General features: G+C 45.4%; 1 protein-coding gene across 3 annotated transcripts in view; it reads left to right on the top strand.

Annotated features, from left to right (window-relative positions):
* Positions 1-12,348, top strand: part of rev3l (REV3 like, DNA directed polymerase zeta catalytic subunit) — a 99,329-nt gene that overhangs the window by 23,364 nt on the left and 63,617 nt on the right. The gene's annotated exons all lie outside the window — the stretch shown is intronic.

Here is a 12,348-nt window from a genome sequence, read left to right as displayed (position 1 = left end):
ACTTGGGACAAAAGTATGTGAGAATGCATCATTACCCTGCCTCAAATGTTCATCTTATTAAGCATACCTTAAGCACTGTGCACAGGAGCAAAGTAGGAAGTCCTCCAGCTAGGTTAGGAATAACCAAGCTAGGACTCATCTCTCCCCAGCCCCTGTCATGGCTGCTCAGGCAAGCAGCCGTGACAGGCCTGACTGTGCAGCGGGGGGGGGGGAGCCCACCTGTTTGTCCAGTGATCAAAGCCCAGACACAGTCAAGGCTGATTTATACTTCTGCGTAAAATCTACGCCGTTGCTACGCACGTGGATACGTGAAGACACAAACCTACATCGGACCCTACGCTGTAGCCTGACGCGCACCTCTCGAAAAATTGAACTACCGTATTTTCCGGACTATAAATCGCTCCGGAGTATAAGTCGCATCAGTCAAAAAATGCGTCATGAAGAGGAAAAAAACATATATATAAGTCGCACTGGACTATAAGTCGCATTTATTTAGAAATTTATTTCACAAAATCCAAGACCAAGATCAGACATTTAATCTGGAAAGGAGAGTTATTAAACTACCCAACAGCCCCCAGAACAAGGGGCTGAATACGGTAGGTGTCCTCTATGTTAACGTAACACATTAACAGTTATTAAACTACCCAACAGCCCCCAGAACAAGGGGCTGAATACGGTAGGTGTCCTCTATGTTAACGTAACACATTAACAGTTATTAAACTATACAATAGAATACAGAACAACTACCAGGGCGTGGAGACGTAACAGCTCTGTTGACGAGCCTCTCCCAGCAGCACGTTGTTCAAGCACCCATCTGTGGACTCCTTCCTCCAGCTCTGGCCATCTGGATTTCAGCGCGACTAGCTTTCTTTGTTTTCTTCATTGCAGTAAGACTAACCTTTTCTCCAGTCCCTCACAAGTTTCTCTCTCACTCCAAACTTTCGTTCTGCTGCTCGATTACCGTTTCCGGCTGCGTGTTTTACTACCTGCAGTCTCCTGCGGCTTCTTTTCTTTCTCAGTTGTCTTTAGGAGCAGCATATAGTCGTCACAAGCCTAGAGCGCCTCTCGCGGCTGTAGACGGTAATGTTTTCAGCATGAAATAACATTTAAAAACATGTTAAATTATATATATTTTGATATGTAAGTCGCACCTGACTATAAGTCGCAGGACCAGCCAAAGTATGGAAAAAAAAAGTGCGACTTATAGTCCGGAAAATACAGTACACGTCGCAGTGACGCAGGTCGCAGTGACGCACGTCACACGGCAGCGGCTTGGTAGCGTTGCATTTCTCCCCGACTCATTTCCTGGTTCTCCTTCTCCATAAACATGAAATCAAGGAGAGGGTTAACTTCTCCTGCTCCAGATTTCACACTGTGCTCAGAAAGAACAGGGGAGACACTTTGGTTCTCTCACTAGGACTCTAGAGTCACTACTCACTCCGAAGCTAATCGCTGTCGCTCTCTCACTTCTTCCTCGCTCTACCACAGACACGCACACAGACACACACACACACACACATGCCGGCCCGACGCACACACCAGCGCACAAGTATTATCAGGCCACTTACGTAGGCTACGGGGAAAGCTCTGCGTGGAGCCTCCTCAGAACCGTAAAACAGCCTTCAGAGGGAGACTCACCCAGTCCGTTTCAGACTTGGACACCGTGCTGCGCAGCTCTCCCTACTACTGCATGAATTTGGCTTTTTTGAGAAAGGCTTTGTTAGTGTATTGTGAGGAAATGGCTCTTTATCTATGCTGACTCTGAAATATGTTTTTCATTTCACATTTTACTTTCCAGGCACAAGAAGTAATCGGCGTCAGTAGTGGCTGGTGTTGGGAGGTTGGGGTGTATGCAAGTTTTATTACAATAAGTAGGATTCTGAACACTGCTGGCTTTGCATTTAAGGTTATTATATGCAATATTAATGAATAGACTAATTCAAAAGTAATCCCTCTTAATCATTAACCCAGTAGACCCTGGATTGTCTCTTTTCTTCTTATTTTTCGGCGTGTTTATGGGCGTCAGCAAAGTAACTTAGTGTCCCACGTGGATGTGTAACCCTCAGCCTCTAACAGCATGCAGTGTGTGCCTCCCCTACCTCCTTTACCTCCCCTACCTCCCCTGGTCGAGCACTGAGCACATAGACCCTCCTCTCTGGGCAGCCAAGTCTGTCTGAGTCTTCCGGTCTCTACGGCCAGTTGGTGGTCACTCAGCCTGTATCCGGTCAGGGTCCGTCTCTGTTTAATATCTTTGACAGAGTGCAGATACTCAGACAATTTATATTCTCTGTTTTAGAGTCAAATAACAATGTAGGTTACTTTGTGTTTTTGTTTTGAGTTCTCCAGTGTTCTAAATGGCGACCTTTTGACTAATTCATGAGGTTTATTCGGTTGTGTTGTTTTGAGTCAGTGCTGACGGGAGCCTGCTTGGTTCAGCTGACGGAGGGGACAGCTCTTGGCTTTTTAGTTCTTTGAAATGAAGTGTCTTTTGGACTTGGATTGATGTGTCCAAAATCTTATAGCTCATTTTTCTACATTTATCAGCAATGGGAAGCCTATTTTTGAAAATATTTTTGTATCTCTTTTCGGTGTTGTAGTTTGTAGACGGTCCCGAACGAACGTCTTGCCGTCTCAACACCGGAACTAAACAGAGCTGAATTAACGACTTGTATGCATTTCTTTCACATATATTGCAGTCATATTCACTGTGTTCCCACGGAAGGAATCTCTTCACATGGGTAGGCACTTGTAATGACATTTCGAACATGTTAAGAGGCTAAAAGCACGTTTAAAACTCTCCCCGTTTCAGCGTCCTGGGTGCTAACTGTAGCAGGAGGATAACACGGTGTAGGCAGCACCGATTGTTTTCGTTTTTTCTCGCTACTGACAGCACTCCACATTTACAACCAAATCGACCGGAATTCTCTTTTAAGAGTTGTGGGTGGGCAGCCACTAATATCTAAGCAAAATGCATTATTTGTGTGGTCCAGTGAGGAGAGAGCACACTGTTTTATCAGGCTCTATGTGAAGTCTGGCCAGCAGAATCATTGACAGGGCTTGTTTGAAACCACCAGAGCTGCTCTGTTTACAGAAGTGGAAGAGTGCATAAGATGATGGACTGCTGTTTATAGCAAAGTGGACTGATTAAGCTTTGCAGTTTATGTTGTGTAAGGGAGCAAGCGATGATTTCCGTCTGGTGTAAAGCCGGTGAGTTTCAGATGTAGAGTCGCGTGAAGGAGGTTGCTGTGCCTCGTCTGTTCTGGCAGAGCAGCCTTCTCCAGACATTCACAAAGAAACGGACCTCCAGCACCGAGGTGGCCTCGTGCCTGAGGGCCATATATCTGGTGTCGCTGGTTTGATTCTGTCAGCGGACCTGTGTCACATGTGTCTCTCTCTCTCTCTCTCTCTCTCTCTCTCTCTCTCTCTCTCTCTCTCCCTCATTTCCTGTCAGCTCTCTACTTCTTTCTCACCTCTTAATTAAAGCCAAAATAGCTCCTTTCATTTGCTTGATGGAAGTACTACACTGATTTGCCATGGCAGCAGATGAAGCAGATAATAAGACAATAAGGTGCATCATTTATTTTTTTTTTTGCAGGAATTGCCTCTGAGCTACATGATGCTGCTCACTCTCACTGCAGCACTGCCACAACCAGCATCACCACCCAAGAGTGGTTTCCACTTTAGCCAACCCAAAGTGTTTATGTTCCCCAACATATGACCGAAGCATCTTGGACAAATTAGCTCAGGCTGCACCTGTCAGCCATTGATTACAAAATCAAAATGAGACACATCTGTAGACAACACAAAACGAACCTAACAATATGAGGAATACAAACCAATAAAATAAACAAAACTAAAACACAAAATGTATTGAGAATTAAACAATAAACATGTCTTGATAGAACCAGTTATAACGTCTACCAATCCAATATACCAATTCAAATCAAACAGACATTTCTTCTATTACATCCAAAAAGGAGCCCCCCCACTCTTCTGAAAATGATCTTCCCTCCCCCTGACTCTGTAAGTAACCCGTTCAAAGGTAGCCATTTTTGTCATCAACTCAACCCACTCCTTAAAACAGCATGGGCTAGTTGATTTCCAGTGTCTTAATATTATTCTACACCCTGTTATTGTGGCCACCAAAGTCAACAAAAGTTTTCTGACCACTTGAATTAAAATACAGTACTTGAATTGCCACACCCTGGGCACTGGGGTTGGGTACCGAACCCTGTACTTTTACCGGTACCGACCAAATCACGCCGGTATTACCGAGTATTGGTTCACGTCAAATCAAACGGTGCCAGATTTCGGTACCTGAGAGTGCGTAAGCGCAAGCTTATCTGTCCTCTCTGCATGTTGACGGAGAGTGGAGCGCACGCACACACACACACACACACACACACACACACACACACACACACACACGCGCACACACGCACGCAGCGGTGCGGATGGAGCAAACTCCGGCTCTGCAGTTTTGTTGAAGTCACAGTGAGTCACAGCGATGACTGACAGGCTGAGGTTGTAAGGCAAGGCAACCAAGGGGGTAAGCAACCGTCCACAAAGCGTAGCTCCTATGGCGCCATTTTGATGCCAACAAGCCATCAACCGCCATTAGCATCCCATTGACTGCCATTCATTTTGGCGTCACCTTGACAGCGAATAACATTACATCTGAAGCGTTTAAAGACTCTATTTGTCCGTTGTTTATTTCTAAAGAAACACAACAATGTATAAAAGGCTCCATTACGTTGTAGCTCACGTTATGGCTCCGTAGCAGACGTTTTTATAACAATAGGCTAACGATTGTGTAATCGAAAAGCGTAAAAGGTACCCAACCCTGCTAGGCACCTGAATTGGTCTAATCCCCATAACAGGCACACCGTAGCCTTGTATCATTGTATTTTGATTTCTCTAAAAGTCTCCCTCATGCATTCTGTTATTGTAACACTCACTTGTCACATGAGTTGCCATTGCTCTCCGACACGGTAGTGAGTGCTGTAGACATCAACATCTGCGCTGTTGAAGTTGATGTGTCTTTGTTAAAACTTTTGCAGCAGCAGCAGCCACTGTATTTCTGATTCTGCCTTTCTTTAGAAATACACTGGCTACCTAGTCTCACATTGCCATACTCCAGCTTTGTGTCAGCACTGGAGTATGATCTGTTTGCACGAGTTATCATTCTGGGATAGGGCGAAAACACTGTGGGTTATTTGTATTTCTTAAAGTCAATCACAATTGTCTCGGGCGCCGCTAAGCTCCGGATGCAGCGACGGTGCCCTTGCAAAATAGGAAGTGGAGATAGCGGAAGGGGTACCACATCCTCAACAAGGAGTTTGGGCATTCAGTGCTGCAGGCCGCGATGTTTCAGATTTTGAGAGGCATGTGCTAGGTTTGTGCACCAGCCGCAGTAACGTGACTGCAGAGGTTTGACAAACAAACGATAACTAAACTAAAACTGTAATGTCTGTTTGCAAAACTAAATAAAATTATCGAGTAAATGTCCTTAGTTTTCGTCTTTGTCGATCTTTCATAGAGCAAATAACATTATATCTCTCCAACTATGACATTTCCCGTAGACATGTATAGTTTCCAACTTGGAACACAGAAATTCCGACATTCCACGTCAAATTGAACACAACATGTTCAACAGAAGCTAACCCCGGTAACGTAACGGGCATGGATGTATGGGTACAGGGCGTGGATGTATGGGTACAGGGCGTGGATGTATGGGTACAGGGCGTGGATGTATGGGTACAGGGCGTGGATGTATGGGTACAGGGCGTGGATGTATGGGTACAGGGCGTGGATGTATGGGTACAGGGCGTGGATGTATGGGTACAGGGCGTGGATGTATGGGTACAGGGCGTGGATGTATGGGTACAGGGCGTGGATGTATGGGTACAGGGCGTGGATGTATGGGTACAGGGCGTGGATGTATGGATACAGGGCCAGGCAACACTACAAGCAGGAGGAAGCATAGGTTAATATGTGGATAAAAACTAAACTAAAACTAAGCATTTTCTAAAAATTAAAACTAAACTAGCAAACCCGCTATAAAAACTAATTAAAACTAAACTGAATTTGAAAACAAAGTCAAAACGAAATAAAAATAAAAACGCAAAAAAATGCAAAACTATAATAACCTTGCTGACAACACAGCATAGCTTACCGGCAGGTAGCATGCAGGCCCTCAGGAAGTGTGCAGGGATTTGAAGCCAATTTGACATAGCAACCATGTGTCACATAATGCGTCACATGATGCCATGGAGCCCAAAAGGACTTTAGCCGGTGGATGTCACTAGTGTGCCTGCTCTATGGGCCCCATAGTGCGGAAGCAGCGCCGATCATCCGGGGGAATTTCACATGCAGCTTACCGGTAACCTTGCAGCTGCACTTTTCCAGACACTGTGGCCACTGCCCGAGTCTGAGATGACAGAGAAACGACGGAACTTGGGAATCCTCCCGTTTACTTGAAGTCACGGGCGTGGCAAAATTTTTCCTTCCCTGCGAGTTATGTAAACAAACAAAGAGCGGTAAGATGCGTGGGCTCCAGCGGTACTTCATGACGTGTTCAGGTGCCCCTAGTAAAGTCATGATGCATTCAGGTGCACCTCGTAACGATGTTGCCTTGCACATAAAAGAATGATCCCAGTCCCTTCCACACCGTCAGACATACAGCTTATTCATTAAACACTGGTAGCCAAAGCCCAGGTATCAGCATCAGGAGTCAGGACTGTAAAAGTCAGATCACTGCATCCCTATTTTGAAATTCTTGTAGTGGGAAGTTGGCGTAAGAGAGCAAACAAGTTTGTTTCACCAAAATATCACAACATATCTTAATGAAAGCGCTCTCTCTCTCTCTCTCTCTCTCTCTCTCTCTCTCCCTCTCTGTCTGTAGCTCTTTGAAACATGGATATAGTGTTTCTCACAGAATTAGATTCTATTTGTGGTGGTAGCTGACCCGGGGTCGTCTTCTTCTAGTGCAAGTTATTGTGTAATGTTTTCAGTTAATTTAACGGTGTGAAATGAAGGTCTTACTTTTTTAACCGAATATCATTTCAAACATTTACATGGCTTTGTCTTTACCCGAGTCGGCAAAAACACGCCATCACCGGTGATTTAGTCCTTAGCCGAGTCAGGACACCGTGACGTTACATTAACATTTTGGAACGTAAGCTGATCAGGTTTGGGCTCATCTTTAAAATTCCCTGCTCAAGTCCACCCTGATGAAAGTTCCTGTGAGGGAGAGTGTTGTCACTTTCACCACCTTTCATCACAGACGTGCGTAGTGAGCACATATTCTGACGTTCTCCCTCCAGCCGATGGGAGTGCTCAGGCCTGCATTTCACACAGCTCTCCCAGGGCCTTTTTTAAATAATACCAGCACTGGTTTTATTCATCTTCTTCCACTTCTCCGTGTGGTGGCTGTCTATCGCTTACAGAGAAAGTCTGACTGCTCCCCAAAACCTCTGAAAGTAAACTCTATTCGCATGTAGAGCACACAGCGTGTGTGTGTGTGTGTGTGTAACTATATTCGTGGGGTCCAAAAACTGGGAATACAGTATACTTAAGGGGTCAGGACAGCTTTGTGGGGCCAAAATGCTGGACCCCACAACTTTAAAGGGCTGTTTGAGGGTTAAGACTTGGTTTTAGGATTAGGGTTAGACTGAGGTTCTGGTTAGGGTGAGGGTAAGGGTTAAGGTTAGGCATTTAGTTGTGATGGTTAAGGTTAGGTTTAGGGGCTAGGGAAAGCATTATGTCAATGCTGGGTCCCCACAAAGTAAGTGTGTGTGTGTATGTGTGGCCGACTTATCCTGGGAAAAAAGCATTTGTACTCAGCGAACCTACTTTGGACAAATAAAGCTCTCTTCTTTCTGTGTTGGTCATGTATTTTGAGCTCAGAGAAGTAATGCTAAGGATTTGCTGCTTCAACAAAATCAACAAGCAAGTTGGCTCCATTTGTTTGCATATTTTCCTAGCGCCTCCTGAACAGGGAGCAACCTTTTTTGTCTTTCAGCACCATCACGGACACATTTTAACATTTGCCAGGAAATGTGACTGTTTTTCCAATAAGTAGGACTCTCAAACTGTGTTGAAGTTTTAAACTATGCTTGGTTGCCGGGCATAGGTGCTGACAGAGTAAACAAACCTGACTGCCAAGGAAAAAGTTACCAGCATGACTCATGAGTCATGACTGATGGCCAGTTCTGCTCTCGTCCTGAGGAAAGTATGGATGCCACAGTGAGGACATTTTCCCACCTGTTCATAAACCATGGACAACACCGGTGTTACCGATTCCACCACAAACGCACCACGGCTGTTGGCAAGTAATGTAATCGGCGTATGCCCTGACACGTGACACCACCAACCCCTCAAACCTTGTGATCTGTTCGGTAGAAAAAAACTGTTTAATGGACTAATGAGGCATACAGGAAGGAATGTCCCTTTTTTGTTTAGTGTGATATAGCTCAATATCATTATCATTCTTGTTTCAGCATGGCTCACAGGCTAGCAGCTGCCTGACAGACTCACTCACTGGCTGGTTTTTACAAATGACTAAAGGCTGATTTATGCTTCTGCGTCGTATCGTCAGTGTACCCCCGCAGACCCCTCTGCGTCCCCACAAAGCCCCTCTCCGAGCCCTCCGCCGTAGCTCGACGTACACCTCCACAAGTATGTAACTAGGCGACGCAGACCGCAAGGACTGTGATTGGTCAACTGGTCCTGTGTGTTGATAGTCGGCGTTTCAAGCAGCCTGCTGTGGGGAGTAGCAACATGCTAGTTCTCTGGCATCAGCTTTGCAAATAAACTCAAACATATTTTGGTTACAATGACGGGGTTATCCGTTTGTAAAGTGTCTATATGTCAGTAACCTAACCAGTTCTCTTAATACACCCATGGGAAAATTCCACAACAGATCGCAGTCGGTCATAAGTCGTCACGAGGTTTACCAGTTTACCAGTAAACTGTCTGTGTTGTTTTTCAGACAACAGCAGTGACCAGTGCTAGTTTGAGTCTTTTAGCTCGTAGCTTTAGCGGCAGACTGTTGGACGTCCCGCTGTTGGAATCCTCTACAGTGAAATACAGTCACACTACACCGTTTAGCTGTCAGCATTTTAGCCGTGTTTACTACTGTAGCTAACGGTAGGCTAACGTTAATGTCTCTGTTGCCTCTAACGTCTGTTTTGGAGCATCGGTGCGCAACGCAGACATTTCAGTGGCACCGTAATCCGCGTTGCTATTTCGTCCGGTAGATACCGGATAACATGCGCCGTTAACGTGAACAGAAAATTGCGTTGCCTGTATCTTTTCACCGCAAACGCGCATGTTTGGAAAGCGGTCGCACAACAGCTGAAATGGCATACTCCTTCATAGTATCCTTCAACAAAGGAGGAGTGTAGCACAATATGGATGTGAAAGCAGTTATAATTTGCCTATGTGACAATAACATTTGTTTTGGTTAAAATCAACAAATAATCGTGAGAATTAATCGTGATCAATATATTGATCAAAATAATCGTGATTATCATTTTGGCCATAATCGTGCAGCCCTACTCGGAATTGTAGTTGAGAACGTCAGTTATAACGGCCCACGTATTAAAAAAGAAATGCCCGATCTAAGCTCTAATTGACTGCATCCCAGCAGTGAGCCGTCCAACTGGAACATGAGCTCCTGGTCAGTCCACACACCTTCATCTTCTGCTTCTCTCTCACACCCAAACATATACACACTCTTTGTTTCTCTCGTGCCATCCTTATTTTATTGTCTTTTCACCCCTCCCTGTTTTTTCATGCAGATGCACACACACACACACACACACACACACACACACACACACACACACACACACACACACACACACACACACACACTCACTCACTTTCATCATAATTAGTCTCATTTTCTCCAACTCTTGCTTTCTCAGACACACTTTCTCCTTACGTCTCTCTTTCTGTGGCCTGACCAGCTGGCTGGAAAGAATCACTTGTTTATCTCTTCTGCTGTCTGTCAGGGGCTTTTGCTTTGCTGTTGCCTAGTAACTGCAGCAGAAGCTATCTGTGTGTGTCTGTATCTGTGTCTGTGTCTGTGTGTGTCTGTGTGTGTGTGACACGGCAGGCTGAGGACAGACAGGCGCATGCTGCCTTCACCGCTCCTCCACCGCCAGAGTGGCTGCCAGCCTTTTGTGTTGCTCGCATTGGCACTACACACACCTTGTACATCTGAGACACACACACATACTGTACACACTCCAGACTTGACACAGTTCTACTGATCCCACTGTCCCTCTGCATCTCCCTGGCTGCAATGAAGAAAACCACCTAGTGTGAAAAAGCATGTTAACCAATAAGTAACAGGCTTGGATCGCCATAACAACACGCAAGGAAGGGGTTACAACCAAGTATGATTGATAGCTATTTCTGCTCATAAAGACCAGAGTAAGGTTAAAATATTATTTAGTGAAGAATTGCAGTCACAGGTTGCCAGATTCCAAGGCAATGTATTCATGTTGCTAGATCGAGAAATACAGCAACCCCCCCATTTGAGAAGCTGGACCCAGTAATTGATTATCTATATGTAATATAACTTTTCGGTCAGTTGATTATGATGGACTTCAGAGATTGTGTGCTAGATGAATACTATTTAATTTCCAAGGACAGAATAACGAATGATAATTTCTCACTTCATCATATTATGATGGTCTGGTGTGTGTTTCCCTCACACACAAACCTGTCTGGATACATATGCTGCTCCCTGCTCCTAATACCGATGTCAGTCTAACACCAGGCCTGTTCTGAGAAGCTTGTTGTCTTTCAGCACCACATCTCATCTCATCTCGCACTGCCCTCCCCTCCTGTTTTGGAGGCAGCAGTATGCATCGTTTGTGCAAAGAGATGCTGGGAATATTTCTTCCTCTTTTGGAAAGCTCCACTTTGGGTCCAGCAATCTCAACAGTCGTGCCCAGAGGACTGCGGCACGCAAGCATCGTCTGTCATACCAAAGCATGAGGATGGAGAATTGGCAAGCCGTGTGTTGGAGGTGCAGTAACAGTGCCAGAACCCCCCCCCTTCCCCTTCCCCTTCCTCTCTCTCTCCTGAAGCCCTGAGCCCCCTGAATGTTGGGGAGGCAGGCATGTCTCTGGGCATGTGCTGACACGTCTGGGCAAGAGTCGAGCTCCTGCTTATCACCGCCTCCTCCTGTCCAGCTGCCAGCCGTCACTGATGCAAGTTCAGAGAGTCGGAAGCTCAGATTTCTGTGAGACTCAGCCCCCTCGGCCTCCTTTTTGTTGTCTTAATTTTTACGCTGCTGTTATCTGTTACGTAACCCGGATTAAACACAGTGCAGCAGTCTGCAGATGAAAGCAGCGGATCAGGCTGATCATGGATCAGAGCGTGCTGTCTGCATCACAGTTCACCTCAGATGACTCAGCAGTGTGCATGTCCGTCTGGGAGTGATGTCACAGTGCTCCCGTTATAAATAATAATAATACATTTTATTTATGGGCGCCTTTCATAGCACTCAAGGACACCGTACAGTTAAAACAAGCCAAAATAAGGTTGAAAAGGCAAATGTAATTAAATTAAAACAAACACATTTAAAAGATTGAGATAGAAAATTTAAATAAAGCAATCTATCCATGATGACGGAGAGTGGAATCATGTGGGGTAGGCCTTTCGGAAAAGGTGGGTTTTGAGGGAGGTTTTAAAGGTGGGTAGAGACTCTATGGTACGGATGGATAGCAGGAGGGAGTTCCAAAGGCGAGGGGCTGAAGGCTCTAAACCCCATTGTGGACAGGCGGGGCAGAAGGAGTGAAAAGCAGTGAGGAAGAGGATCGGAGTGTTTGGGGTGGAGTTGAAGGAGTTCAGAGAGGTATGGAGGAGCGAGATTATGGTTGGCTACCGTATATCCCTGTCCCTGCACCGGCTGACCTCACTTCAAGACCTCAATCCTCTCCCCTCGCGCCACCCACAATCCCCAGCGACGTTTTTCCTCTCTGCTTCAATTGAGTTCTTTAGCTAATGGGATGCTTTAACGCTGTGTGCATGCCATGAATCATTGCATTACAGGCTTGTTGTCACACTCCTCCATCTGTTGGTCAGAAGGTGCTTGGGACCCTCTTGACTTTCTTTTATTACAGTTTTGCTCAATTCTTTAGATGCACTTTGGCCAATTGTTTGAATACTATGTGTCTGTGAGCTCATTCACCGTATGAGAATACATGTTTTATACCTTTTTGACTATAAAGTCGCTGTAGATGAATGTAGGGTTGTACAAGTTTAAAGTGGGGGGAATCTATGGAGGGACAAGTGTCAGATTGGACCATGCGAGATCATATTGCAGAG

The sequence above is a fragment of the Sander vitreus genome, chromosome 18, assembly GCF_031162955.1.
Source record: "Sander vitreus isolate 19-12246 chromosome 18, sanVit1, whole genome shotgun sequence".
NCBI lineage: Eukaryota > Metazoa > Chordata > Actinopteri > Perciformes > Percidae > Sander > Sander vitreus.
The sequence above is the reverse complement of the archived record's forward strand: the minus strand, read 5'-3'. Positions and strand labels throughout refer to the sequence as shown.